Raw genomic sequence first — 25,987 nt, forward strand, 5'->3', positions numbered from 1 at the left:
CAGAGACAAATTAGCAGGAAAAAGACATGAGAGGTAACCATCCACGCAGCATCCTGAGATGAAGGAATATGGAGCGGCTGGTTTAAGGTGGCAGAACAGAAGGCAATTTGCCCCTAACATTGTCTGTCACCCACTGACAAACGGCCATATCGAGAAGATCATTGTGAATACTCAGTCCTGGAGTATTCTGACCTGCTGTCAGCTGAGGCACATGTTGGGGTGTGGTCAGGGGTGCTGGGGGAGGGGGAGAGGGATGGCATGGATACCCTGGCAGGTTCAGAGGGTTCACTTTATAGGAGCCCAAAATTATACTGTACTCAACCCCCCCCAAATTCCACTATAGTACCATCCCCCACCCCACCTCCCCGGTAAAATTTACACGTGGTAAAAATACCATGGGGGGCCCAAGGTGCCATTTTGTCAGGGGGCCCAGAATTTGTAGCTATGTCCCTGGGTGTGATGGTCACCTTTTTTGCATCTGTTGCATTTTTACTTGCGGGGAACAGTGTCACGAAAGACTCAAATGCCATTGTGCTTTTCCGCTGACACACGCGATTTCTACAGCACAGCAAGGCGTGTTATCACCCGTGTCTGTCATACCAGAGAGATTTCCTGGAAAACTGTTTTCTCAATGCACACTTCTTAGAGAGAGTAGAGCAATATATCTTAATCCCACACATCTTGGAAACAGAAAAAAAATAATAATTCAAAAAGCATGCTGAGGCTCTCTAACAGAGTATGTGGCAAACAGATGGTTCCAAATTTAACTCCAGCCTTAACTTAAAAGTAATATTTTGCTTCAAATCCCTGGTAGTTTTCAAATAACTTTCATATTGCAAATTTTCATATTGCAAACATGCCATAACAAAGTTCATAAAGCAAACAGATATGTGAGACTATCATTGCTGCAGATTGAGGATATATCTGTTCCATATAGGCTTCAGTAATGTCTACCTTCTACTGTTCCTGTATGCAAGTGTGTGTTCAATTTTATGAAGGGATAAGAGTGGGCAATGGTAATTAAAAAATCTGAGACAAAATTAGCTGGTATGGAATTAGTTATGGTTTTTACAATGGTGGCATATGGTGAAAAGTCCTCACAAAGCCATCTACTGAAAATATTGAGGAGGGGGGAAACGATGGAAAGCAAGATCCTGTATCCCCCAAAAAAGAGGCATTAAACAAAACCTCAAACAATCATGACTCAGTATAGACAATTGCTAAATGACTTATAATACAGTTACAACAATACTAAAACAATACTACTACTATTTCTGCTGCTATACATGCACATTGATGTATAATACTATTGATTTGTATATATTTGGTAACTGGTTCTAAACAGTACTTTTTCCATCCTCAAACATATTTTATTCCATATATTTTATCTCCGCATATTTTAATTTTCTTAATTTGTGTTTTGTTGTCTATGAATGTATGCATCAATGCTGCCAAAACTCCTGGTACATGCAGATATACCTGGTCAATAAAGTGAATTATGATGCTCTAACTTCCTCAGTCCAAGAGCAAACCCAATATCTAAAGCAACAGTGGACGTTACCATTAGCCAAGGCAGGCAACTGTCTGGGGCCTCCGAAAATTGACAGAATTTCCAGTTACCTTTAAGGGTGTAACATTATTTGATCATTTAAATGATAGTAACATGTCTGCTACTCGTATTTTTAGCGAGAGTTTTCATGACAGACAAAGTTGCTCCCCGGCCAGTCCGTAATGGACTATTCCGCTTTGAGATTTCGTGCCAGCCAGCTTTCTTTGAAATACTGGAATCTACCCGTCAAGGTAACCGGTACGAAGTAGCTTAACGGAAGAATGGAATGGTGTAAAGAAACAAGGCTAACGTGTCTTTGATATTACCCCGCTAGAGTGGTAGACGAATTGTGAGCAGACATAAAGAAAATACATTTAAACGAGCGTATGCAAAAAATCAAGTCTAACCAAAGAGCGAACCGTTAAACGGCTTAAATCTGGCCGATAGATCCGCCGGTGCAATACCCTCTCCTCCCGATCGGCGAACTTCACCGACAGCACTCCTACCCCGTCCTGGTCGGCAAGTTTTACCGCTGCACCCCGCACTTTAAGTAGCATATTGTTGATGTTTCAACGTTTTTAATACCCCCACCCCTTCTGATCGAAAAAAATAGGTAAAATGGCCCATTTATGGGGGCTCCTACCCATATTAGCTTAAAGTCCCTAGAAGAGATACTCCACCCGTAATCCAATGTGTACTGACCCTGTTGTACATGGCAAGACTAGCATTGGGAAGGGTGAGCACAACCATGTTATATATCAATGGCTGGTAGGAAAGAATAGGGGCTTTATTTGCAGACAGCAAGATGAAAAATGTGCCTCTGCCTCGCTCTTCTTGTAAATGAACTGGGAAAAAGACACTTGAATCTCCAGATGATGGTTGACGAGAGGTGTCAAAGATCGTAAATTCAGGATCAAGACAAAAATGGGCTTTGAATCATCCATATGACTGCTGCTGGCTGGTGGGTCAGGGTTGGGCATGGTTTGTGGGCTGAGACAAATGGAACTCTTATAAAAAGGTAAGGCAAGGGTCACCAGCCTTTTTGAAACTGAGAGCTACTTTACGGGTACTGAGCCATACAAAGGGCTACCAGTTTGAGTTGCCCTCCTAAACTTCATGTATAATAAACATGTTTTAAATGCCTTTTTTTATATAGATAATGTCATTTTCAAATCTATGTAAATGCAAATGTGGTTAAAGAATAGCAACAGGATAATTTTAGACCCTGCTCACTGGTGAATTGTGCTATTCTTAGAACTGGTCCGTGGGCGACTCTTGTGGTCCCTGGGGGCATCCTGGTGCCCGTGGGCACCATGTTGGTGACCCCTGAGGTAAGGTGTAAGATAAAGCATAGGTGAATGAAGGTCCTAGTGATGTCAGCCTGCTTTGCGCTCCGCCCAGCCCTGTCAAGCTTGGTCTGGGCATGATTGGTCTTGCCTGAGATCTTCATATTTGCACTGTGTTGCCCATGTTTTATGCTGCTTGGTTATTATAAGCTTTATTCTTATCTGGAGGTTGGAATGAGGATGCTTAGTTCTAGGACAGAATATATAGAATATTCCATATGGAATATAGAAGTTGTATTCCTTTAATTTGCAGTCATTGGATCAGCAGGCGTCCAGTGTGTAATGATTTGGTACCATTGTATATGTGCATGGGTGGTTTGCATTGTAAATCTACAGTCATCATTGAAAATGATCAATAAAATAAATTCTTGGTATTTTCTCAAGATAGGTTCTAAGTTGCGGTTTTCAAAGTACCAGAGCAAATTATTCTTTCCATTATTTATGGAACATTTTATTTACCCATGTTAGTATAATTACACTTCAGTCCTTGTTAAACATATTTAGTGTGTCAATAAAATATGTGCTTTATTTTCTTATTTCGGTATTCTTTGTATAAAAGTGTTGTATTTAACCAAAAGCAGTGGCCAGGATTTGAAATAGCTATTTTGGAGTAATTAGAATAATACTGTAATCCAGTGGGACCAAGCAGTCAAATTCCTTTCAGTGAAAGATGTTTCTCAGAATCTGTAATTTTAAATTTAATTCCTCTGTCATAACTTGTGGTGTAATCAGTGTAGCCAGGCTAAACCTTCCATGAAATTGTGGAGGGCTTCTCTCAAATGAAAATGTGTATGGCTGTGAAATGACTATAGAATAATGAATTTACCTTGGATTCTTGTGCTTAATTTTTATGCTTTTTATGATTATTATACATTTCAAAAAGCCACAACTCAAGCAGCTCAATTCCAATCACATATCTGCATGTCCTTTGTATTCACATGGCTCTTTTTTATTTAATATGCCTGGTGCTTTAATCTGTATCCTGATGTAGGGACATTATTTAGGTCCCTGCGTTATCCAGTCTGACCTCCCAGGTTGTATGTTTTGCCTGGAAGTGCTTCATGGTAACAACAGTAAAATATTACTCTGGTACTGTGGTCCAATTTCCATCTGAGCAGCAGGCGAATTTGTGCTGGATCCAAAGATTAGCTATCAATCATAAAAGAACAAATGTGAGTAAGCAGAAAGGAGATTGAAGCTTGTGGAACTGCCTGGGTTTGGCCTCTGAGTCTTCAAAGAAGACAGCACTGAATATTATTCATTTTCTGCAGGCAGCCTGTTTATCTAATTTGATGGCACCGCATCTCTACAGTACTGTGCAAAAGTCTTGAGCAATCAAAGAAAATGATGTTTAAATGATCTTCATATTGGTGTGATACTATAATATTATGTCTTTCAAGGTGTCTTAGCTTAGTCATTTCAAAACCTCAATGAAATGGCTGAGGTACCCCTGAGGAGAGATTTGGAACCAAAACTGTGTCAATATAGACATTCAACGTGATATCTTTCTAGGGGACAGAAGAAATTCTTGTTAGTTTTTATCGTGTTACTGTGCTATTTGCATATATTCTAATGTTGCATGTGTTTTTTAAGCAAATACACATTTATGACCTAGCTAAATAGCCTTAAATCTTTGATGGTCTAAGACTTTGGCACGGCACTGTATATCTTGCCGGAAATATTCACTCTCAGTTGGACTTGAGGCATCTGGGTGGAAGCACCCTGGGTTATTTAATACTCCACATTGCTTGCTGTTTAGATTATCCCATTATTTAGTTAGGCCTGACTAGATTAACTCAATTTCGAAGTCCAAACACCCTGATTCATGTGTGAGTGGCAGAAGTTATAAATAGCCTGTCCCTGGTGAGCTTGTCCCCATGTTCAACTCGGCACGGAAGGTTCACAGAAAATGGAGAATGTTGTGCCGTCTCGGGGCGGCTCAGGCAGACCAGCCCGCTTCCTCCTGCGGGTCACGCTGGATGTTTGGGTCCTAGGGCTTTGCGGGGGATGTTTTCACATATCCGCCTGGCGCCTGGGTGCTCTAGCCTCCTTCATCCACCCCAGCAGCTAGCGCTTATTAGGAACATATTTCACGTTAAAGTGTATTAGGAGCTAAACAGACGCGACGAGACTCGCTTGATCGCGTGAGGCGCGCTGAATTCTAATTACGTTAAACTCTTATGCAAGAACAAATTCCTGAAGAGAGCCTGGATCTGGGGGGTGGGGGGGTGGGCTGATGAATGGGGTCAGCTGTGGCGCAGTTACTCCACCTGAACACCGAAGATGGTGGCACTATTGCTCGCTATACGATCCATGTCACCTGCCGTCGATGGATTTGAGCTGTGCGCTGGGTTTAAGCGTTACGATACGGAAGAACGGGACGAGAGACGTTTTGTGTGATTAACCGACGACATCGCAAGAACTCAAATAAGAATAGCTGTTCTGAAGACTGGGGCTTGCACGCAGCATGATGTTCGCTTAGCACCTTCTGCTAGCCGCCTCTGGTTCTGGGAAACGGAAACGGCCACAGGACAAAGAGGCAAAGGAGTCACACAGTCAGAGGAAGAGCCGGGTTGTTAAGCAGAACCCTGTGTTTCTTTGTGATGTGAGCGGCATCGTAAGACTCTGCTTCCTGAGCCCCACGGCGCCCTCTGAGTCACTCCTCTCACCAGAGGAAAGGGAAAGGGCACAAAAAACAAGGAAGAAATAAAGTACGTAGCGAAACATTTTCCAGGAAAGAGGCAAAGGGACCATTATATAATAATGTGCTGTTGTCAATTGACAGGAAAGTAGATTTTAATTTATTCAAGATTCAAGATTGAACAGATCTTTATTGTCAGCCCATCAATAAACATGCATACATCTGGGATGGAATATTATCTCCCTGAGCCCCATGGTGCTATATTTACACATTTACTAAACAATATGCTATGACATACTAAAATTTACACATACAGTACATACACATAACATTTACTATACAGTATACTTCACATACTACATTAACGCAGTGGCCAGACGATATACTACATGTTGTACAACATAAAGTGGAAAAGGGACACAAAGGCAAGACATAGCAGTGCAAGAACTTCATTATTGCAGGGCAAACTAAACTATTTTAAGTCAAACCAGCTGCTGAATTAATGGCAATTTATTTGGAAACCAGTTTTATCTAAAACAGCTCACAGGTCAGTACATGCAAGTAGCGTAAGTGAATAATATACCCAACCGGCATAAACTAAGATTTGCATGTCATGCAGGTTACTTCATGAAAGATTAATGTTTGTATCATACATCAGATTATTGTAGCAGAAAGCTGGCTAGATGTCTTTAGTTTGTTGAGCTACAGTGTAGTTTAAATAGCTCTGAGAGTAAGAGGTGGTATATCCTTCCACCAAGGCTGTAATCAGACATCTTTAGTAACTAGACTGTTGCAGTGGACTTTCATCCTCTTTCAACAAATGCCCCCTCTTCAGAACTAGCACCAATTTAGAATTGTAATAACCAATCAGAGGCCTGTATTAGTATTCACCTTACAGAGCCCCTAGCGGAGCTTTGTGATGTTGGGATAATCTCATCCCTCTGTACTTATTTTAACATTCTATAAATGTCAAAAACATCATCTCTGACTGTACATTTCTGCAGATGACTGTGCTAAAGGAAAGATATCAGCATCTAATACTGTTAAATATTAAATTCACTTCCTTGAATATGAATTAAATTCAGACACTTCAAAATGTTAGAATGTGCTAATTTTATTCTCATTTTGTAGCACCAAATACAAGACAACATATATCCATCCATCCATCCATTTACTTCCGCTTATCCGAGGTCGGGTCGTGGGGGCAGCAGTCTCAGCAGGGAAACCCAGACTTCCCTCTCCCCGGCCACTTCATCCAGCTCCTCTGAAGGAATCCCGAGGCGTTCCCAGGCCAGCCGAGAGACATAGTCCCTCCAGCGTGTCCTGGGTCTTCCCCGGGGCCTCCTCCCAGTGGGACATGCCCGGAACACCTCACCAGGGAGGCGTCCAGGAGGCACCCTAAGCAGATGCCCGAGCCACCTCGTGACCATAGGTGAGGGTAGGAACGTAGATCGACTGGTAAATCGAGAGCCTTGCCTTTTGGCTCAGCTCCTTCTTCACCATGACAGACCGATGCAGCGCCCGCATCACTGCTGACGCCGCACCGATCCGCCTGTCGGTCACCAAACCATAAAGGTTATGAACAGAATCGGTGATAAAGGGCAGCCCTGGCGGAGTCCAACCCTCACCGGGAACGAGTCCGACTTACTGCCGGCAATGCGGACCAAGCTCTGACACTGGTTGTACAGGGACCAAACAGCCCTTATAAGGCAGTCCGGCACCCCGTACTCCCGGAGCACCCCCCACAGGACTCCCCGAGGGACACAGTCGAATGCCTTCTCCAAGTCCACAAAGCACATGTAGACTGGTTGGGCAAACTCCCACGCACCCTCCAGGACCCCGCTGAGAGTATAGAGCTGGTCCACTGTTCCACGGCCAGGGCGAAAACCACACTGCTCCTCCTGAATCCGAGGTTCGACTATCCGACGGACCCTCCTCTCCGGCACCCCCGAATAGACCTTACCAGGGAGGCTGAGGAGTGTGATCCCCCTATAGTTGGAGCACACCCTCCGGTCCCCCTTCTTGAAGATGGGGATCACCACAATAACATATATATACGAACTTATATATAGTGTATTAAGCAATAAATTGGCCATGTGATGACCATACACTGGCACTGAGACCCTCTATTTGATTAGTGATTATGGAAGACAGATGATGGGTGGATGGGTGGATAGATGGATAAGCTTAATTTCGTGTGGTTGTTTTTGTTACTTTCCACCATTGTGTGAAACCCCATGGACAAATATAATCCTTCTATCCATGTGTCATGTGATTCTCCACCAATCCAACCAACGCAAGCAGTACATACAGTAGGTTTACACCAATGTTGGCCTAATTATACATAAAGTCTTATAGAGTTACAGTTTAACATTATATATTTGCAGCTATATATCCGGAAGGATATGACCAGACGGAATATGCAGCTAAAAATAAATCCAGCAAAATTAAATACATTTGTGATTTATGTTAACCAGAAACATTTGTCTTCACAAATATTTTCCGAAGCTGTTTATGTCATCTGGAGAAACGTAGCTTATTATTGCTGATGCACGTGCAGCTTGTCTTTGCACACAACTTGGGCAGAGCATCTGGGTCTCTGAAGGCACTGGCCAGTACAGAAGCTCTTTGCTTGTCTGTCAAAATATTCTGTTCATCTTGCAAAGCTCTACTTCCCCCCTTTGTTGTGCCCCCTGTTATATTTATATATATATATATTTATTTATATATTTGCCTCGGACTGTGACGAGGACCTGCCTTTGTTTTGCTGGTATAAAGGCATCGTCGGAGTATCTTCCAGATACTGAAACATATGTAAATGACGGCATGCGAAAGATGTCCATTCAGGTATGCTCGATCAGCCGAGAGAGGTGGGCCAGATGACGTCTTGATTCAAGTCACGTATCATAAAGTGACAGCTTTATGAAATATTTTCAGCAGATTTGGGGTGGGAAAAAATATATTACATACATATATGCACAGTTGTATATATATATATATATATATAAAGTGCTTCGTCCAAGATGTCCTCTCATTCCTAGCCATCTGGTTTCAGTTCTGCTCCATCTGGACCCAGCTCTAGCCCAGGAATGTCAGGAATACTCGCTGGAGCCTCTCCCACATCCGTTCACACAGACAAGTGTTTTCAATTACTCTGCTTTAAATGTCTCCGAAGCACTTGGTAGCCCAAAGCTATGGAGGCTTTTTTTAGGGAGTGGGTGGGGCTGGCAGGCACTGTTTTAGAGTCCCTCTCCAAAAAGAAGCGGCGGGGGGGGGGGTCTCATCATGCGCACGCAGAGTTCAACTAGAGTCTCTATTGAGGCTCAGCCACTCACTCTGATGCTGGTGTCTGGGGTGGGGGGAGTGTTTCCTTGCCCTTCTCTGGGTGTTGGCCAGGAGCCCAAAAAATGTCCCACCCTCCCCAATCTCAAGCAAGCCCAAGGGTGTCCTGGAGGTACCAAGCCAGAGGCACCTAGAGGCTCCAGGGGCCATCAGCCACCCTCATGGTAAAAATCACAAAGGTGATTGTCACGCCCTGTGATGTCAACATATAAAAAAGATCAAAATTGAATCAAAAGCCAAATCAACAAAAAAATCGAATGCCACCCGTGCTCATATGGTCTGCTGTGTGCATTAATCTGCAGTTGTTTTGTGCAGTATGATTCATTTTTGGATGCCCCCTCCCCCATATTTCACAGATAGATGCTGCCCACGTCGCGTTTGTTCGCCTGAAGGGGCGCTCTGGGTGCACGCTTGTCTCTGATCAGTATCACCTCACCTTTAGCCTTTAGCCGTTCCCTAACAGCATGTTATAACAAGCACAGCCCATGTAACATAGCAGTAATATTACATATTCTCTCTGTAGACTTTTATCTGTTTTATTTTCTTTTCTATATCAGCGTCCCACAGCAAGGATGTAGCAGGTAGGCGAGGGGGGGGGGTCGTGAGGCAGCTGCTGTGGATTGGCTACGCTGTTCGGATGAGGCTGAAGCGGGGGTCCAGCCAAGACGCTGGCCGGTTGGCATTCTCCATCAATGCCCCCCCCCCCTCACCCCCGTCGAAGACATAGGACCTGGAAGCTGGCCGGTGCACGTCGTCACGGAGACACTGCGGTCCCACCCCCGGTTAATGGATAACGCTGTGTCAGAAATCAGCTTGCGTTTCCTGGCTCTAATTTAGGATCCGGCGCATGGCACCTTGCATCTCAATGAGCTCTAAGAATTGACAGGCACGGTGCCCAGCCTGTGTGGCACGCCCCTGGGCTCGTACCTGCGTCGCCTGTTACAGGCTGCATGTCGATAAGGGATATTGCTCTGTCACAGACAGGAGCAACCGGTTAATCCAAAAGAAACATAGCCCCCTTTTTTCCAATTTGCATGCTAATGGAGTTCTTGATTTCATCTGATACTGAGAGAGCAGACTTATAACTTAAAGGTAAAGGTGGCCCAAGGGTGTTTAAAAATAGCTTTTTAAAAAGGGAATTAAAAAAAAAACAGACTCGTTTTTTGGGAGGAAAAGAAGTACTGACCATACACGTGCATCCGTGAGGGCGCGTACGCACGCAGACACACACACACACGCACACAAATCCCTTCAGATTTTTTGGCTCCAGCTGTCCTCACTTCCATCTTATTAAGTCTACTGCAGGAACACAGGTATCAGACTTCAATAGCTTTCACAGAGAACCCAAAGGCTGACTGAGTGTGGTAAGCAGGCTATCAGGAAGATTACATTTGCAGTTCACCTAAAAACATGGGAAAGAAAGCGGTATTGTTTTTGAGGGCTGGAAAGGTTAAAAAAATAACGTAAGCATAATGTAACGTCAGTAATTGGAGTCCATTGGTTAAAACCTGTATGAATAATCAACCAGATACATCCTGATTCTAAGAAACTGCAAGTGCCCGAAGAATGAACATGTTGGACTGAAATGGAAAATCTAAGGGCCCCAGATACTTGCAGACTGGGTGAAGTTCAGATCGAAAGCTTCAAGAAAACATGTGAGACACTGACATGTATGATAATTTCAGGCCTTGTTTGTGAAATGGAGTTTGAGCTGGAGTTCACAAAGCAGCACTCAGACCATTGGATCTGACATGGAAAATGGGGAGAGTTTGCAACCTTATTCATTTCAGGAATATTCACCAAAATCAGATTAGACAGGCCTTCATTGTTTAATGGGCCGAAAGTGAATTATTTCAAGGGAGCTAAAAGTGGTACAAGTGGCTGATTTGTCGTGTGCTGCAGCGCTTTCCTTTGTTCTGCAGGCTGCACACTGAGTCCCATGTCAGCCTCTTCCCCTGTGCCATGTTTTAAATCAAATCGGCAGCTTCCTTCCTGGGCAATCACGCTGGGCGCAATAAATCACAGCCTTGATTGTTGCAGTTTTGTGGAGCAATGCATGGCTTTTATAGTGAATTTTCACTGCACGTCTTCAGCATGATTCTGTTGAAAAGTTTCTGATGGGATAATTAGCCACGGGAGCAAATCCCTGTCATAGTAAATAGAAATAAAGAAAATCCCTTGTGAGACTAGTCATCCTTCTGAAGTTTTCGTTTAAGTTTAGCGAAACTATTTGTTTTATATGTAATTTCCACTGTCTTTCTCTTATATTAAAATTAGACCAGATACAATGAATACTTGTGTTTTGCAAGTCTTATCCAGTAGATTTTGAGAATTCAAATCCAAAAAGAAGGGTGTTATATGGGTATTAGTTACTCTGAGGTGTATCTGTAAATTCTTTGTGTGCGATGTTGCCTGTGGTTACACAACAACCAAAAACCAAGGAGACCAACAAACATTCTTGTTTCATTTCTAGCTGGAGTAACTAGATTACTTGTTGTTGCCACACTTTAGATTCTATTTGCGCTCTTATTCACAATTCCCAAAATGACAGATACAGACACTCCTCACTGTTTAACAACCGCCTGGACTTACAACCAGCTCTCTGACCAGTCTGTGTTGTACACTGTACGAGAACTTGGGTCGTGGAACTGGCGTCTCAGCGTCAAGCATCTCATCTCACATCACCCTTTCTCAGAATCACTCTCGTTCCCGCAGTTGGTCATTATTCACTAGACTAACGTTTACAACCTCAAAAACTACATATTTCAGCAATAAATTTGTACTGTAGGAGATTCAACCTGCATAATCGGAGTATCAGCGGTGTGGCGGTGCGGGTGGACGTAGAAGCAGCAGAAAATTTTGTTGACCGATTTGATGAAATCATCGAGGTATGAAAATTAAATCAAAGTTATCAATTGAAGTTTACCTTAGACCTTTAATTTATTAAGAATAAATAAAAATGATTACCATTATTTACAGTGTGCAAAACTAAGTAATGTGTATTAGAACTGATTTTGTCTGTTCTGTTTATTATAGTATACAGTACACTAGTGTATAAACATTTACTAAAAATGCAATAAATGGTCCAAAGGTGACATTAAAATAACATCTAAGGGTGGCTGAGACACACCCACTATCTACAGTATGCTTGAAATATCGGTAAGTGGCGGCTCCTCACATATCCAACAATTCGCTTAACGACGTGGTCGTAGGGACGGAACTTGGCCGTTTAGTGAGGAGCGTCTGTACTGTATTTTCTGAAACTTACATAAGAATTTGTCAGTATTGAGGCCTGTTGAATTAGGCTTTAAAGTTCCTCTTTGATTCCTGCAGTCAACCAGAATATCCTTCTACCGTCCAACTACACTTATCCTGATCAGGGTCACACCTGGAGCCCATAATTGCTGGTGTAGCTCTGGGGTCCTAGTCCATCATATATAGACTTACAAGGACTAAGTTAGAGATGCCTGTTTGTCCGAAGCTGGCTACATACCAGGCCGATGGCAAAAGACTAGCTCCAACCTAGACTGACAAATAACCAGCTGCCATTGGCTCCTGTTGGTTATGTAAGGTTGCCCTGGAACACACCAGCCCAACTAGAGGTGATGGTTGACATATAGCCCAATCAAAGAGTTCAGTTCCATAGACTGGCTATAATGCCAATTCAGCACTGACCATGTCTGACTGTGACCACACACACAAGCCCGATGGGCAGTCACCGACTCTCACCGACTGCTGAAAATCACCTAGGGGTGTTCTAGGCTTATCTGTACATCTTCGTCTGCTGACTGTCGGCAGGAAACCAGAGGGCCTGCTGGAAGCCTGTGCAACACAGGAGGAACATACAGTCTCCACATACAATGAGCAGAGGTGGGATTTGATCTCACAACTCAGGTGGTGTGAAGGAATAGTGCTACCCACTGCCCTTATTTGGTTTCTACCCAGTTTGACCTTAATTAATTTGGTAAATTGTGGATGGCCTCACACCAAGCCCCACTGTGTATAATTTTCGAGCCCTGGACAAAATTACTTCAACTAGACCCCATGACGCACAAACCCTTCCACCTGAGCACAAGTCAGGGACAGTTTCCTCAGTTGTCCCCCTAGACGGTGGACCCGCTTGCACCTCCCGTACGGCGTGTTTGAATCCCACCACGTATGGCGGCTTTCCACTTCCAGGCCTTGGAAAGGCACCTCGTGGCCTCTGAAGAGAAGAGAGAAGCGGCATATTTCACAACACGATTAACACGAACGAAAGATGTTGAGCATAAACAAATGATGGAGGAATTTTCTATTTCAGCCAGATCAGAGGTGGCCTGTGACTCATTCACGTGCCTGCATTGCCACAGAATGACTGTACTTTCTTGCCTTTACGATCGTTGGTGAGACTAGCGATATTGGTTGTCATGGCTACAGATGTGTTGCAGATGATGGTTTGATCATGTTTTACTTCAAGTATATCTTCTACATGATTCAGGATCGTAACTCCTCCGCAACCCAGTAATAGAGATATTAACTTATGGAACATACAATTCCTTTTTTTCCAAAACATCGGCCTGCGTAGCCCCAATATGCCTGCCAGGTCCCTTCACGTAAGGACAGATGTAGCGAGAGCTGCGGCAGTCATGCACAAGTGTTTTCCTCTGACACGCTCTGACAAAACCGCCATTTCTAAACATTGCCTGTGAGGACCTTAAGGGACCAGGTGGAGACTGAGTCAGACTTGTAAACTGCATGTAAAGTAAATGTACAAAAGCAGGTTCCTATAGTAACGCGGATATAGTCATTTGTGGATGAAATGAAACAGGATAATTAAATTGGAAACGTTATTTTGGGGTATGCAGCATTTCAAAGGTCACCTTTCTGTTTGTTTTTCGTTGTTTATTGATATCTGTACCAGTGTTCAGTATTTTTTTTATCACAAAATTAGTCTGTTTTATTCATTGCAATTGTACATGTTCTGTACCTCATCATTATTATTTTTTATTATTATTATTATTATTATTATATTAACAAGTCTTGGATGCGCCATGCAAATGTATAGGGACATTACGTCTCAGTGATTAATTAAATCACCAGGACAAGGTTAGTTTGACTTCCTGCCAGGGTGACTGTGAGATTTTGCATCAGATTCATTATAACGCATCACGTATTATAGCGAAGATCAGCAGCTTGCCTATTTGTTTGTCCTTAATTGCATTCCTTTGCTGGGTGGTTCCTGGTATGCTCCTTTGAAGGTGCATTTCTCTGTTCTGTACTCAGTGGGGCTAATCGGGTTTCCTCTTTGTGCGTGCCACAAGACGTTTACTTCATCGAGTGTGGTGATCCTTCACTCCCCAGCACTGCCCCTCCGCTCCTCGCCGCTTGGTTCCGATCCACAGAGCATGGAGCACAGTGTGAGTGTGAGGTTGCAGAGGGAGTAAGGATATGTGATGGCAATGACACCTTCGAGTAGCACAGAGGACGCAGTCACTATATCGACGTGTTTTTCTTGGCGTCTTTGGTGCCTGGGCTGGCTTTTCCATTTCAGCCCAGCGGCCTTTGAATCTAGGCTTAAAAACTCAGGGGCCATCAGGGAGTTTTGTCCACTCTGATCTGCTGCACCTGCTTCTCCAGTGTCCCTGTGACCCAAACATGCATGGGATACATGGTCACCTTGCATATCGTTGGATGTCATCCCTATCCGTCACCCCTGAACCTCTGCTTTCATCCTGGTGTCATCCCATTTGCTGGTCCACCCTCACACCCCTAATACACAGCCATTTTGTGTATTCTGTGATTCACAGGCAGTTGATGTAAAAAATCACAAAAAAATCAATATAGGATGTGTATATGATCCAAAGATGTGCTAAATCAGTGCGTCGGAAATTGCCCTTAAAATACCACCAATATCAAAAAAGTTTAACTGCTAGGCATGTGGCTTGAACCACTAGCTTGGTGTGTTGAACAAACTAGAGAAAATCATTGTAAGATTTAATTTTAGAATACAAAAAATGAATCGCTGTCATTCATTTACAATAAGCCCATTAATGGGTATCCTGTTTTTCCTGAGATTCCTGTTGTGGAGATTTCTGGCCAGTGCTGCCGATCGCTCGCTGCTGTCGAAAGTAGCTAATCGCTTTCACATGGCTCCCTAATAGCCAATTAGCGTGGTACCTTGGGACATCATTTTAGATGGGGGAGGAGATGTTCTGGCCATAGGTTTTTTGGGTGGCAAAATCTCACATTCATCTCGACTTAGTCACGTTTGCAGTATTGGCTGAAGAAGCATCCTTAATTTTCCTCACAGGTTCCCCTTCCCATGGATTTGCCCGCACGCTTCCCAGAATTAATAACTGTGGCAGACGGCAATATTGTAAACAGGGAGCGAGACAAAGGGCACCTCTGAGCAAAACCAGAAGAAACGTGCTTTCATTACGGCGATTAGTATAAAATGATTTGCGGTTTTCACAGGCTGAGAAATGGCAGCTATCACACGCATCTGTCCGTTGCACCTCAGCTCCACATGTGTCAGCGTCCTGATTCCCAATGAATATGTGCGACGGGCCAGCTCTCTCTGCGATGTGTTTTTATGATTTCGGAGGGGAAATTAGAGCACGTTCCTCGAGCAGGTGCCTGTCACTTTAAGTCCCAGCCCAGAAGTTGGCTCCGCCTCCGTCCTCCATAAAATCATCCAAGCTGACAGGAGCGCGTGGGAAACCCCAGGCACATAGATAAAATCTCCCCCCCCCCCCCCATCCTCCTCTTCTGAAAGGTTCTCTCCGCAGCCTGCAATTAAATTTTATGGAAATTTTTTCCGTAGTTCAATTCGGATTTGATCTAGAGGAGGGAAAAAAGAGCCGAAATACAAGAAAGCTGCCGGGGACGGAGTGTGCGGAGAGGGAGTGCCCGTCTGGCAGCCGCCGCGACCCTACGTCGGCTACGGCGACCCGTCTCACATTTTCAACAAACAACACATTTGTGTTGTAGTGACTTAGGTCCCATTCATCTCCATCCTGCATCAGAGAAGAGCGTAAAAGAGCAACATGTTCCTGATAAAGCTTTCATAGATATCTAATGATGGCCCTAATATGTGACTGGGAGGAGGGTTGGTGAGCAGGGCAGGATTCAGGCTCATAGTCAAGCTTCTGAGAAGGACATTGGCTACATATGTTCCTGTCTCTGTGGAGAGTTCCTTCAAACACTGTTGTATTACTGGGTGAGCCTGGGCACAGAATAAGAGGACCAGGTTGGTGACTATCAGATTTCCCTTCAACGGGATTCAGGTAGGTTCCCAGCACCTCATAAATGGCTTCTTCTATATTAGTATTTTTAGCCGTTCCCCTCCCTTTGGCAATAAAACGGGAAACATGGGGGTCGTATTTACGTCAGCATGATGGACACCTAGCAAGTGCTTCGATGGGGGCAGCCAGTCACCGAATCCTTCCCCAGCCGCATAGATGGATGACCGGGGAGTTCTCTGGAAGCCACAACCCCTGGGCACAGTGTTCAACTGAGTGGCACGCTAGTGTAGTGCATTTAAACAAGAATGTCAAAAAAAGTGATTAATGTGTCAGATTGTGCTGGCATCGCACAGGTAGCTCTCCCCCAGCACATATCAGGGACGATGTTTCGGGTTGGAGAAGGTGCTGATGAGGGAGGTGAAGGATGTAGATGGTGTGATGCAACAGGCGTCCACATGACGGTTGGCCGGTTTGACCAGCAATGGACCAACGTACCTCTAACTGCTACTCGGAAAAGGAGCACGAGTCCAGGCCCTGTAATGAAGGCAAATCTGCCTTCCCTTAATGAGGACTTGAGTGATACAAGAGGTATGGTTTCCAGGTGAAACCAAGAAGTGCAACCCTATACCAGGTTTCTCTGGCCCATCACACACCATCAGTGGCAGAGCTCTCTAACTCTCCCCTTCTCTTTTATTTTCCCGCCTCCCACAGCGTGCTGCTTAAAGAGATAGCTCCCCCCTTTTGCAATAAGTAACTGTTGTCAAGGACGCAGTACACAAGAAGAATGTCAGATGCAGTGAGAGTGTGTGCCGTGAACGGCCACAAAAATCCCACTGCAGGGAAGGCAGTGAGACCCTCTGTGCGTAGGAACTGCCTTCTCTGGTTAAAGGTTGCTATTTAATGCCTAGAATGGAAAATGCTGAGATACCCTGGAGCCAGAAATGCATCTCATTAAATAAAGAATGCCAAACAAATCTCCACATATGCTGGCTCTATACTGTGGAGTAGGCCATCCGAAAAGCCTTTTATTCATAAGTTTTTAATCGTGTTTCCATATTGGATTTCTCCTCTGTAGCTGTAGTTGGTTTCCATGATTACTTTTGTCTAAATCTATAGCGAAGTGGCATTCAAATGTGTCTTTCTTGGTGTAAAAACGATGTAATGACCATAATGACCAGAAGGGCTGTACAGAGACCTTTCCAGGGGCAGGTGCTTGAATGGTCTCCCTAAGTAGCAGCGCTGAGCCCTTGTCCTGACCTTCCCAGAACATCACCTTAGTGGGCAATCCTCATCCTCATCCTCATCACAAAGCAAAGCATCCACTTCGTAATGGTCTAACAAAAGTCATTAATGAGTGTTATTCTTTCCATGAATTTGAAGAAAGCCTTCGAGAAGGTATTTTTTTTTTTTTTAAATGGACAATGTCATCACTCATATCTCCTCCTGCCCAATAGGATGTCTGGACCATTAGCACCCCCCCCCCCCCAAAGCTGTTTACAGTCAGCCAGGCATATGGATGGGTATCTCAGTGGAGAGATGCCACTTCTGCAGCTTAGAACAATTTAAAAAGCAACCTGAAGCAGGTCCAGCACTGGTATCTTAGCAGGGACAGCACTGGTCTCTTAGCAGGGACAGCACTGGTCTCTTAGCAGGGACAGCACTGGTCTCTTAGCAGGGACAGCACTGGTATCTTAGCAGGTCCAGCACTGGTATCTTAGCAGGGACAGCACTGGTATCTTAGCAGGGACAGCACTGATATCTTAGCAGGGACAGCACTGATATCTTAGCAGGGACAGCACTGGTATCTTAGCAGGGACAGCACTGGTCTCTTAGCAGGGACAGCACTGGTATCTTAACAGGTCCAGCACTGGTCTCTTAGCAGGGACAGCACTGGTATCTTAGCAGGGACAGCACTGATATCTTAGCAGGGACAGCACTGGTATCTTAGCAGGGACAGCACTGATATCTTAGCAGGGACAGCACTGGTCTCTTAGCAGGGACAGCACTGGTCTCTTAGCAGGTCCAGCACTGGTATCTTAGCAGGTCCAGCACTGGTATCTTAGCAGGGACAGCACTGGTCTCTTAGCAGGGACAGCACTGGTATCTTAGCAGGTCCAGCACTGGTATCTTAGCAGGTCCAGCACTGGTATCTTAGCAGGGACAGCACTGGTATCTTAGCAGGGACAGCACTGGTCTCTTAGCAGGGACAGCACTGGTATCTTAGCAGGTCCAGCACTGGTATCTTAGCAGGGACAGCACTGGTCTCTTTGCAGGGACAGCACTGGTCTCTTAGCAGGGACAGCACTGGTATCTTAGCAGGGACAGCACTGGTCTCTTAGCAGGGACAGCACTGGTATCTTAGCAGGGACAGCACTGGTCTCTTAGCAGGGACAGCACTGGTATCTTAGCAGGTCCAGCACTGGTATCTTAGCAGGGACAGCACTGGTATCTTAGCAGGGACAGCACTGATATCTTAGCAGGGACAGCACTGATATCTTAGCAGGGACAGCACTGGTATCTTAGCAGGGACAGCACTGGTCTCTTAGCAGGGACAGCACTGGTATCTTAGCAGGTCCAGCACTGGTCTCTTAGCAGGGACAGCACTGGTATCTTAGCAGGGACAGCACTGATATCTTAGCAGGGACAGCACTGGTATCTTAGCAGGGACAGCACTGATATCTTAGCAGGGACAGCACTGGTATCTTAGCAGGGACAGCACTGGTCTCTTAGCAGGGACAGCACTGGTATCTTAGCAGGTCCAGCACTGGTATCTTAGCAGGGACAGCACTGGTCTCTTAGCAGGGACAGCACTGGTATCTTAGCAGGTCCAGCACTGGTATCTTAGCAGGTCCAGCACTGGTATCTTAGCAGGGACAGCACTGGTCTCTTAGCAGGGACAGCACTGGTATCTTAGCAGGTCCAGCACTGGTATCTTAGCAGGGACAGCACTGGTCTCTTTGCAGGGACAGCACTGGTCTCTTAGCAGGGACAGCACTGGTATCTTAGCAGGGACAGCACTGGTCTCTTAGCAGGGACAGCACTGGTATCTTAGCAGGGACAGCACTGGTATCTTAGCAGGTCCAGCACTGGTCTCTTAGCAGGGACAGCACTGGTATCTTAGCAGGGACAGCACTGGTCTCTTAGCAGGGACAGCACTGGTATCTTAGCAGGTCCAGCACTGGTCTCTTAGCAGGGACAGCACTGGTCTCTTAGCAGGGACAGCACTGGTATCTTAGCAGGTCCAGCACTGGTATCTTAGCAGGGACAGCACTGGTATCTTAGCAGGGATAGCACTGGTCTCTTTGCAGGGACATCACTGGTATCTTAGCAGGGACAGCACTGGTCTCTTAGCAGGGACAGCACTGGTATCTTAGCAGATCCAGCACTGGTCTCTTAGCAGGGACAGCACTGGTATCTTAGCAGGTCCAGCACTGGTATCTTAGCAGGGACAGCACTGGTATCTTAGCAGGGACAGCACAATCACATGTTTTTATCTCTCTTGATACTGAGTCACACCCCCACATTAAACCTGTGCATACAGTGTGATTCTATTGAATCGCTCTGGATGTGGAAGATGTTCGGTCACGGTAGTGGTGAAGCCACACACCTCAGCGTGAATGTGTAACAGCAGAACTGTTGCTATGTTAAGTCATGACAGCAGGTGGTGAAGTGGTTAAGAGTAGGGGCTTGTGAACTTGAAGTGTGCAATTTCAGTCACATGAAGGACTTGCTGTTGTACCCTTGGTGTGACACCTGGACTGCTCCACTGAAAAATCCTTCCATCCATTTTCCATGACAGCTCATCAAACACAGGGTCATGGTGAAGCTGGAGTCTATTCCAGAAAGGACAGAGTGGGGATGAAGGGAACCCTGGACAAGATTCCTGGTGAAATAACCAGCAGTGCAAAGAGGTCTTAGTCAAGTATTGGATGCTTGATTAAAAAAAGTCACCTAAGACAAGATAAGTCAATGGAAACATAATATGTTTGTCTTGCGTTATCCTTCTTAGGGTCGCTGACTCCCTAACACTCCATGCCGTGAGAGAGTTGAGCACTTTTCAAATGTACTCAAGAAGGGTCCTTTCTTCAATAAGCTACTTTTGCACTTCTACGCCTTATTGGTTTTGGATTTAAGATTCATTCTCATTCATTATGTTGCAAGCTATAGCTTAGCCACACTGTTATTATAAGCTCATAATATTCTTTATTCAAATATATTATCTAGAATGTGGAGAAAGTACACTTTGTTAAAATAACATTTGTATTCTTTTAATTTCTACTTATTCTTTTTCCTATTTCTTTCCTACCTTTGAATAAAGAATTATGTTTGCGAGCCACTGTGTTCCTTATTATCCAAATGAAGTCATTCTCTTTCTGAGGATTGAGCTTTGTGCTTGTACCTGACTTGCAAGCTTATCTCTCATCTGAGCTTGTAAAGCGATCTGGAACACATGTATGTGTTTATACGTTGTGATTAAACGGGTACGTGGTGTAATTGAGAAGAAGAACCGGAGACATTGTTCTACTAAGGAAGAAGCCGCCGGTCATTAGCATGCTTGCTATCATGCTAGCTTGACTTTAATAGGCGTATTATTTGACCATTTCATTTTAATATCGGATTGTCCCGCAATGGTACGGCAGGCCATGGATGCAGAAAGGTTCCCTGGAAGGCCTTTAAGGTCGCTCCAGGTCCAGCGCTATCACGTAGACCGGAGGACATGGATGGAAATGAAACACAGAGGTTTTCAGGAATGAAAATAGGAGTTATCTGGAACAAACTATCCAGTCATGTTGATGAAGTTATTTCCCCGGGACTGGTCACGAAAGCGCTTAAACTGGCTCTTGAATCAATAAGGCGAGAGTGACGAGGCCAGAACAAGGGGCTTCGTGATCACGCTGCCAGAGATGTTAACAGACGTCTACTACAGGTGACTCATGGGGCACAGGGGACAGCGCGGGAATTACCCTGGCACCCGGGTCTGATCCCAGGGATCTCACAGGTTCAGCAGAGTGTGGCTTGCACACATGGAAGAGAAAAGTGCACATTTATACACGTATATGTAGAGAAGCACCTGTGACCCAAACTGAGAATCGTCTAGATGATTGTCAGGATCTTTACCGCAGCTCACCAGGACCTATAACTATGCAACTGCAAACTTACAAATTAAAAACCTAATTGTTCATGTATTTTTTGAACATGTTAACCTAATAAGATGCAGAATATATAACATTTCTCCATATTTTATTACTAATTATTACTTATTAAGGTTTATTCAGAGTGGTTTATTACTTTTTCTATTTCCAGTTTACACAGCTCAGTACTTAGCTGGATCAGCTGAGGTTAAATAGCCTGTTCAATGGTACAACAAACTGAAAACATCAGCCCGCCGCTCAAAAGCCTGTATCTTTAACCACCAAACCATTCCCAGCATCAAAGGTTACAGGCATCTTTTTGACTTCCTGTGTTCAGAAAGCCAGGACTAATCTTTTGTATTCCTTCAAAGTGACCTTCACATGGCAAAAAAGTTCAGTGCTAATATTTACTTTTCTACATAAATTGTCCTTCCAGTTTGACACATTTGTGCAAAAAAATGCCCATTACTGAAACTTCAGTTAAATAAAAATATTTCTCAGTTTACTAGTTTTATGCAGTTTTTGTTCAAATGCGACAATCAAACAAATGAATATAAATGGGTGGGGCCATATCTGACACCTGCCGGGTTGGGGATTAGCAGCCCGCTGTGAGTGGCTGCTGTATGTTGTGTGAGGTTTCCTATTGGACCCTGGTTTCCTCTCAAAAAATCTCTTGCTCTGTGTTTGTGCCACGTGATGTGCACCATACATGGTGCATCTGTCTTAACGCTATTATTACCAACAATCATTTTAAGAGATTAAACTGTACTCTGCAAATGCATTCATCAATTCAATGTGAGCTAAATTTAAAAAGAAAATTCAGCTTAGTGGAGAGTAATTTTCACCTGCTCCGATGTACCGAAAATGTGCAGCACACTTGGAGTGTCACAGGAACCCATGAGAAGGTGCTAGATCAAGGCAGAGCAGCAGCATGAAACTCTGCTTGTCCTTAGTGGGGGCTGTGGAGCACTGGCTCCCTGTAATGACTGTTCCCATTATTTTCATGCTGTTTCTCATATTTTTCCAACCTTTTGTGTACTTTTCTACAAAACTCCAGAAAGACTTCATGTTTTAAAGTCCTCTCACATAGTGAACCCAACAAACCCTTTGAAATTACCTTAATAATACTTACAACTAATTGCAATGATCTGAGTAATGTGGACAATTTTTGATGGGGAGAAGGTTATATGACTGGTCTGAGGTTTCCCTGTTGGAATCAAAGCCACATCCTAGCTCTGTTTCAATGACACCAAATGGAGAGACATGTTACAGGAAGGATATCTCATATACATGCTGTAAGCCAGGGCATTTATGCTGGCAATTAGCCAGGCTCCAGCCAAAATGTTTCCAGGTGCTCTGTGGAAAAGCAAAGACACACACACGTGGAAATTTATCCAGAAATCCAAAGTCATGATTTCAAGATAGAGGTTAGCAGCAACTGGCTGTCTGTTTGTTTTTCACTGATTGGCCCATTTCCCAATCAAGTTTTTTTTTTTTTTTTTACCCCAAAGAGGTCAAAGTGATTATATATTTTAACCAAACAGTAACTTGGAGCAATCAGTTTGGTCCCCAAACACACAGGATTGCAGCCCTCTGACTTTCCTAAAGCTTGATTACTCTCTGCTGTCATAGACTTTTCCTGTCGTCCTGCCTGTAGTGGAAACTCCATCCTGGGCTTACTGGGGCTGCCAGGGCTGATGTCTGTGCAGGTGCGAGAGGATCTGGGGGGAGGGGGGAGGTGGCAGTGTCACCTAGCCATTTACAGCTTCCAATTAGCTTGCGATCCCCAGCTCCAGATCTGGTGGGTGCAGAGAGATACTGGCCCAGTATTTTCCACATATCAATCAAGCACTTAAAGGACACTTACACGGCCCCTCCCTCTGGAAACCAAACCAGGCAGTAAGAATATCTCTGCCTTTGTTCCTACCCTGTTTGGTCAGGATATTGGATGTTAAGGTTCGACACACGAAGAAAGGACGAGCCCAAAAGAGAGGGCACAAAAATGCCACGCGAGAACGGACACGGATACATTGATGGTGTCTCCCTGGAATGTTGCTCCTTCCGTATCTTTCATCCGGCTGAATAATGAAAGCCGGGGGGCTGTGTGATTTTCGGCTCATCGGGACTCTGCTCCCCGCTGTCTCCGTCCGCAGGTACAGAGAAGCTTCATAATGCCACGGGGCCCCCTTCCTCGATGGACTGTCACCACTCTGCACTCATCGGCCAAACGGCTTTCTGTAAAAATAGCACTGTTGTGAAACAGCATTCTGTCGCCACAATGGGACTTCCTACTGTCAATGGAGTAGGTTACACTTTCTAATAAGGCCTCACATGTTATGTAGACTAAAATAGCCTCCCTTCTCTTGGTGTGGTTGCATTGGCTCTTTTTAAACACGGTGGACTGTTTCTGTGGGACGACGATGAACTGGTATTCAGCGAAAGGCGTCCCCTGCCAAGGATGTCCTTTGCCAAGGGTGTCCCCTGGCATGTGCACTGTGGTGCCTGGAATAGGCCTCAGGCTCACCTGGACCATGTACTGGATAAGCAGTTATGGAAGATGGTGTTTCTGGAGGTATGCAGGATGTCTCTTCATGATTGGTCAAAATGGTAGCATTAGGTCACATGTATTAACCGAAGCATGCCTGTACCCTGTGTAAGTGGCAAATACAGGTGGTGAATAAAATAATGAAAAGACCACATGAAAAAGGATTTTAACTTTGAAGTAACTAAATCACAATTACACACGCAGCCACAAAGGTGAGTCACATAAAACTAAATGCCAGTTAGCAGCATGTGTCGGCTATAAAAAGGGCTGACGATCTGCACTTTGATATGTGAGTTTTCAAAGCAACATGAGGCAGCTAAACAGCATTTGACGGAGCCCTCATAACCGTTGCCCGGATTGCAGGTGCATTAATTACAAAAAACTTCACTAGCAAAGAGAAACAGTGGTCACAAGTCAAACAGGCCACAAAAGTATGGTCAAGATTCAAAGCTAAACCACAAAAGTATGGTTTTAAAATTTATCACGAAACAGCACCTGTCTCAACAAAGACTCTATGGCATGAGCTTCGCGAAGCTGGGATCTGTGTGAGAGCTGCCAATGGGGAATTGTTTATAATCATGGCTTGTGTACAAGACACGTAATCTGCTGGTTTAAGGAACACAAAACTTAGAAGTCTGAGCAACAGAAACAATTAATATGGTCTGATGAGTCATCTTTCTTACTTTTTCCTACTGTATATCCAAATGGGTTTAGGTTTGGATAAATGCAAAGGGTGTCTTTAACCTGAAAGGTTAGGGTTAGGGTACACTGATGGAGGTTAGGGTACACTGGTGGAGGTTAGGGTTAGGGTACACTGATGGAGGTTAGGGTTATGGTTAGGGTACACTGATGGAGGTTAGGGTTAGGGTACACTGATGGAGGTTAGGGTTAGGGTACACTGATGGAGGTTAGGGTTAGGGTACACTGATGGAGGTTAGGGTTAGGGTACACTGATGGAGGTTAGGGTTAGGGTTAGGGTACACTGATGGAGGTTAGGGTTAGGGTACACTGATGGAGGTTAGGGTTAGGGTACACTGATGGAAGTTAGGGTTAGGGTACACTGATGCAGGTTAGGGTTAGGGTACACTGATGGAGGTGTGATAGAGGTGTGTAATGGTATCAGCAGCCATCTTGTGGGAGACATTAGGTCTGATCATTGCTCTGCATGGTCCTACATGAGGACAGACAGGACCAGGTGCAAGCTGTGATAAACAAATTCAAGAGTCGTCAAATGAACACCAGGATAAAGTCAAGCACTTTCATTGCCCTCCCCAATTTCCAGATGTAAACATCATTGTCCTACCAGCTCGTATTTAAGTCCCTGTTGGCTTGTGAGTTAGTGGGCTAGGGGGCCTTTGAGAAGATCCCCCATCACAGATTGTTTAGAGATTATTGATATTTTGTGTTATCACTAAATTACGTAATTTTACTTGTAAAATATCAGTGTGTACTGTATTTCCAGAGAATATTTAGCATTATTTAAAATGTTTTTTTTATCGGGAAGGTAACGGTGTGGTCTGCTCTGTAAAAACAATCTAGGCTTTATTATAAAATTAGATGAAATGTCATTCAATTTAATGCAATTTATTTTTATTTAGTGCCTTTCCAAACATGGTCACTCAAAATTACTTAACAAATATTTGGCTAGAACAACAACACTGATGGACATTACGGCAGTTACACGGCAGTAAAATTCAGAAAGACATTTAAGGAGAGGAAACTCAATCTTTCACAGTAGTTATAGGAGTTAGAAAAACCCCTCGAAGTCCAAGGCCAGCTGGCACCCGCCCCAGAAATGTTAAGGATGCACAAGTGAGAAACAGGTGCGTCGTGTGGCTAGCGCTACGCTTCAGAGTGGAATGGAGGCTTTCTGGTCAGGCTTCTCTTAGGGCAGCCCACGGTGCCACCATGTCCAAGCTGTGATATGGGGCTGCAAGCAGTTCATGCCTGGGGGCTGTTCCATGAAGCAGGATTTCTTGCTTAGCTGGATAATCTCTTGGATTTAAGGTAGTCTGGGCTGAATGGACTTTATCTTTGGTCACTTACATTTAGCTCAGACTACCTTATATCTCACAAGTTATCCAGCTAAGCAAGAAATCCTACTTTGTGGAACAGCCCTCTGATTGGTCTCATTCTGGGAATAGATAATAGCCGAAGAGGAGAGGATCACTGGATCAGTATTATGTCACCGGTAACAATGTACCAGCAG

At 44.4% G+C, this 25,987-nt stretch overlaps 1 long non-coding RNA gene across 1 annotated transcript in view; it reads left to right on the forward strand.

Moving 5' to 3' along the window:
- LOC140587686 (uncharacterized) overlaps positions 1–20,326 on the forward strand; it is a 34,040-nt gene extending 13,714 nt beyond the window's left edge. Inside the window, exons 3-4 of the long non-coding RNA XR_011989366.1 lie at positions 19,901–20,012; positions 20,111–20,326. This is a non-coding gene — a long non-coding RNA (uncharacterized lncRNA). The remainder of the gene's footprint in view (positions 1–19,900; positions 20,013–20,110) is intronic.
- The last annotated feature ends 5,661 nt before the right edge of the window (positions 20,327–25,987 follow it).

This window comes from Paramormyrops kingsleyae, chromosome 2 (genome assembly GCF_048594095.1).
Source record: "Paramormyrops kingsleyae isolate MSU_618 chromosome 2, PKINGS_0.4, whole genome shotgun sequence".
Lineage (NCBI taxonomy): Eukaryota > Metazoa > Chordata > Actinopteri > Osteoglossiformes > Mormyridae > Paramormyrops > Paramormyrops kingsleyae.